This window comes from Danio rerio, chromosome 22, assembly GCF_049306965.1.
Source record: "Danio rerio strain Tuebingen ecotype United States chromosome 22, GRCz12tu, whole genome shotgun sequence".
NCBI lineage: Eukaryota > Metazoa > Chordata > Actinopteri > Cypriniformes > Danionidae > Danio > Danio rerio.
Genome location: NC_133197.1, coordinates 28,327,840 through 28,333,307, shown reverse-complemented (window position 1 = coordinate 28,333,307; position 5,468 = coordinate 28,327,840). Strand labels below are relative to the sequence as shown.

Sequence of the window (5,468 nt, the reverse complement as noted above, 5' to 3'; positions counted from 1 at the left end):
TTATTTCTGGAAATTTTAATCACGTATCTCTACAAAGTACTCTGCACACTTTCACCCAGTATGTAGACTGTGGCACAAGGGACTGTAAAACTCTGGACATGCTATATGCAAATGTGAAAGATGCCTATGCTTCTACACCGCTCCCTCCTTTGGGGCGATCAGACCATAATCTTATTTACATCAGATCTGTCTATGTTCCGGCTGTAAGGAAGCAGCCACCAACGATTAGAACAGTTCAAGTATGGTCTGATTCTGTGTATGAGGCATTGATGGATTGTTTTGATTCAACAGACTGGGAGGTTTTGTGCAAATCCCATGATGAGGACATTAAAAAGTCTAACAGACTGTATAACTGATTATATAAACTTTTGTGTTGAGAACACAGTACCCACAAAAAAGGTTAAATGCTACTCAAACAATAAGCCATGGGTGACCCCTGAATTAAAGGCATTATTAAATGAAAAAAAAGAGGGCATTCTTAGCAGGTGATAGAGAGGAACTTAAGCGGGTCCAGAAAGAGCTAAAAATTAAAATTAAGGAGGGGAAGGATAATTATAAATCTAAAATGGAACATAAACTACAACAAAATAATGTTAGAGATGTATGAAGTGATCTAAATAGGATGTCTGGATCTGGTAATAGTCTAAAGAGATGTACTGCCTCTGTTGGAAAGAACTGGGTGGATGAAATTAATATATTTTTTAATAGATTTGATGCAGCATCCAGTGTTTTAGAAAATTCTCATCTGAGTACACATCAGAGTTCATTTTTAGATTCACTGTCAGTTTTAACTTCTAATTCTTCTACTTGTGAGTCTGTTACTAAACTAGAAGTAACCATAGAACAAGTAAGAAATGGGTTGAGGAGAATTGAAAAGAAGAAATCCGCTGGACCAGATGGCATCAGTGCTGGAGTTATTAAAGCCTGTGCGGATCAAATTTGTTGGGTGGTTCATTACATTTTTAATTTGAGTTTGCGTTTGGAAAGAGTTCCCATTTTATGTAGGGCATCATGCTTAGTACCGGTCCCTAAGAAACCTAACCCTACTGAGTTCTCTCATTATAGACCAATAGCCCTAACTGCCCAGTTGATGAAAGTTTTCGAAAGATTGGTTTTAAATTATATTAAGAAACAGTTGATTGCTTCTGAGGACAGACTGCAGTTTGCATATAAAACTGGTGTAGGGGTAGATGACGCAATTATTTATCTTCTACACAAATCTCTAAGTCATCTGAAAACATCAGGTAATACTGTTAGGATCACATTTTTTGATTTCTCAAGTGCATTCAACACTATCCAGCCTGCACTATTAAGGGTAAAATTAGAAAATGCAGGTTTACAAAAAGGTACGGTAAGTTGGTTAACTATGAAAGTAAATCAGTAGCAATACTCGAGAGCTTGCAAATGTAAATGTGAGCACTTGTGATAATAATATTTGTATGTGTAGGTTGAAATGTACACTTACAGCTCTGATGTGAACAGCTGAAATCCTCGATTTGCACACACACATAACAATCAACACACTTGTGTTTTAAATTGGAAGTTGCAGATTAATAGTTGTGTATTTGTAAAATGTCATTCACAAATACAAAGTGACAGACACACGTGTGCACGGCAAATTTGACTGCATCTTCGCTCTACAACCACAGGTCGGCACTCACAACCTCTCAGATTCGTCAGTACAACTACAAATCTCCCGCGCTCTGACTTTTGCTACACATCTCCCGCGATCTCTGTAGTAGAACTCATCTGTGCACTCGCAGATGCAGAGGCGTGAGCAGTGCGGGGCGGGGGAGGGGCGGGGCAGGTGTAAAGCTGTTTGATTGGCTGATGCCTGACCAATGAACAATGCCAGCAGCCAACAGGACTGAGGTGCAAAATAATAATTTCCCACGATTATTTCATTAGTTAGGGTTTATTTAAACTCGTTTCTGAAGAGATTCTTGTTAAAAATCATAAATTCTACTGTAATGTACATACCAGTAAAAGAGCAGCAAAGCCAGTTTATTGGCTAGAGCCAGCCAATGAGATGGGGCGTTTCTGTTTGTCAGCACACAGGGCAGCTCACGTTGTTGGAGGCCTCGAGCAATCAGAGGGTAAGTTATGATTTTTTAATAATTATCTATATGGTCAATACTGTTAGTTAAGCTAAGGACTGTGCTGGGTGCTTCTCTTGTTTGTTTCTTGTATAAGAAAACAGTTATGAGTTATCTAGGAGCTGCTTTCAATCATGTTATATGGTTCTAAAGATACGATTCAACCCACATGAAATAAAAAGTTGTAATAGCATTTATGTTAAACAATATTACGTTTTTGAACCATACTAACTATAATAAACTGTATTATACTGTATATTTTGCAGTATCTACAACTTTGTTAATGAATGCAACAGCACACTGTAGTATTAACTAGCATGAACTTTAATGAATTGAAGTATACTTTATATGTAAAACCTAATACATTTTAAAGCAGTTTCATTTCTTTCTAATTTATACATCTACATGCATTACATCTAATTTAGGTCCACAACTTGCATCCTTCAACATGATATGTGTGTTCAAAGGAAGAGCAACTAGGTGAGGGAGACAGTGTCCATCGCTCGGCTGAGCGTCCACTTTGAGCATCTCATCTGCAGGGTTAAGCAACATAAGCTGAACAATCATCATCTCTCTCTATTACAGCGAGCATCAACCAGCTTTACACAATGGCTTGCTTTCTGACCATTAGTAAAGGCTTGAGCAAAGGATTAAAGAGGAGATAACATTTGATGGGTAATGATGAAGTTGGATTTACCACCTCCGTCTCAATATGAACAAGGAAAAACCCTGGAATATTTCAATACAAGTAACTAGACATTTCCGCTGCACTTATTTGGACTGTAAATTTTATTTGACAAATTACATTCCCTTACAGAACAGGTGTCAAACTCAGTTCCTGGAGGGCTGCAGCTTTGCAAAGTTTAGTTCTAACCCTAATTAAACACACCTGATCAAACTAACTGAGTCCTTCAGGTTTGTTTGAAACTTTCACTTAAGTGTTTTGAAGCAGGGTTGCAACTAAAAACGTGCAGGGTTACGGCCCTTCAGGAACTGAGTTTGACACCCCTGCCTTACAGTAAAGTGTAAAAATACTACATTAAACAATTATCAAAATAAAAGTTGTGTGTGTGGGTGAGTGTGTGTTTTGTTCAAATGTGTAGTCATCTTGGCAGGTAAAAAGAGAAAATAAATGGTTGGCTTCCTCTTGAATGATCTGAATCATTTTGAAGTGTTTGTAGATGAGCTGGATCATCATGTCATCTTTAGCATAAATAACATCCTTTTCAAGCTATGCAGCTTCTCTGAGTTCCTCATCGACTTGAAACATGCTGATCTCTCCTGTCACTCCATCCTTACAGGAAACTGAGAAATAAAGGTAGTAACTTTCATAATTAAAAAAGTGATATAAAGGACACACTGTACACAAACATGTAAATAGATAGATGGATAGATAGCCATGATGCAGGTTATAATAACAAAAACCGGTATGATCTGTAAGAAACTGAAACGCCCAGTGTTATTTTTAATTGCTATTAATGTGTGCGTGTGTGTAAATATACTTCAATTCATTGAAGTTCATGCTAGTTAATACTACAGAGTGCTGTTGCATTCATTAACAAAGTTGTAGATACTGTACTGCAAAATATACAGTATAATACAGTTTATTATAGTTAGTATGGTTCAAAAACGTAATATTATTTACTATAAATACTATTACAACTTCTTGGTTCATGTGGGTTGAATCGTATCTTTAGAACCATATAACATGATTGAAAGCAGCTCCTAGATAACTCATAACTGTTTTCTTATATAAGAAACAAACAAGAGAAGCACCCAGCACAGTCCTTAGCTTAGCTAACAGTATTGACCATATAGATAATTATTAAAAATCATAACTTACCCTCTGATTGCTCGAGGCCTCCAACAACGTGAGCTGCCCTGTGTGCTGACAAACAGAAACGCCCCATCTCATTGGCTGGCTCTAGCCAATAAACTGGCTTTGCTGCTCTTTTACTGGTATGTACATTACAGTAGAATTTATGATTTTTAACAAGAATCTCTTCAGAAAAGAGTTTAAATAAACCCTAACTAATGAAATAATCGTGGGAAATTATTATTTTGCACCTCAGTCCTGTTGGCTGCTGGCATTGTTCATTGGTCAGGCATCAGCCAATCAAACAGCTTTACACCTGCCCCGCCCCTCCCCCGCCCCGCGCTGTTCACGCCTCTGCATCTGCGAGTGCACAGATGAGTTCTGCTACAGAGATCGCGGGAGATGTGTAGCAAAAGTCAGAGCGCGGGAGATTTGTAGTTGTACTGACGAATCTGAGAGGTTGTGAGTGCTGACATGTGGTTGTAGAGCAAAGATGCAATCAAATTTGCCGTGCACACGTGTGTCTGTCACTTTGTATTTGTGAATGACATTTTACAAATACACAACTATTAATCTGCAACTTCCAATTTAAAACACAAGTGTGTGGAATGTTGTGTGTGTGTGCAAATCGAGGATTTCAGCTGTTCACATCAGAGCTGTAAGTGTACATTTCAACCTACACATACAAATATTATTATCACAAGTGCTCACATTTACATTTGCAAGCTCTCGAGTTTCGCAACTGATTTACCTTCATAGTTAACTGACTATATCACTAATAGACCACAGTATGTTAGGATGCATAACTGTGTGTCGCAAGTTATAATGAGCAGTACTGGTGTTCCTCAAGGAACAGTTTTAGCTCCATATTTATTTACATTTTATACATCAGATTTTCAATACAGCTCCAAAAATTGTCATTTACAGAAGTTTTCTGATGACTCTGCAATTGTAGGTTATATAAGGAATCATGATGAGAGTGAGTATAGGTTGCTTTTAAAATGTTTTGCTGACTGGTGTGATATGAATTGTCTTAAATTAAACACTAGTAAGACCAAAGAAATTATTGTTGATTTTATTAGACATCCATCACAAGCGGTGCCCGTAATTATACACGAGTCAGAAATTGAGATCGTTTTGTCATATAGGTACCTGGGTGTATATTTGAACAACAAGCTCGATTGGTCTGAAAACACAATCCAGGTGTATAAGAAAGGTCAGAGCCGCATTCATTTATTAAGACGACTGAGGTCCTTTGGTGTGTGTCAGACACTGTTAAAAACTTTTTATGACTCTGTGGTGTCTTCTGTGATTCTGTATGCTGTAACCTGCTGGGGAGGGGGACTGTTGGAGAAGGAGAAAAACAAATTAAATAAGCTCATAAAAAGGGCAGGTTCTGTTGTGGGGTGTGCACTACCTACCATAGAAGAGATTGCACAGGATCGAATGCTGGACAAATTTGTTAGTATAATGAACCACGATAGTCATCCCCTTTTTGATACAGTCCAAGCGTGTGCAAGCTCTTTTAGTACAAGATTAATTCAACCCCTGTGCTA

General features: G+C 37.8%; 1 long non-coding RNA gene across 1 annotated transcript; it reads right to left on the bottom strand.

The window, feature by feature from the left end:
• Positions 1 to 2,868: 2,868 nt before the first annotated feature.
• On the bottom strand, positions 2,869 to 4,232 carry LOC141380296 (uncharacterized). The gene is made up of 2 exons (XR_012398094.1): positions 3,940 to 4,232; positions 2,869 to 3,401 (listed from the first exon to the last, which is right to left on the bottom strand). It is a non-coding gene; the product is annotated as an uncharacterized lncRNA (long non-coding RNA).
• Between the last annotated feature and the right edge of the window lie 1,236 nt (positions 4,233 to 5,468).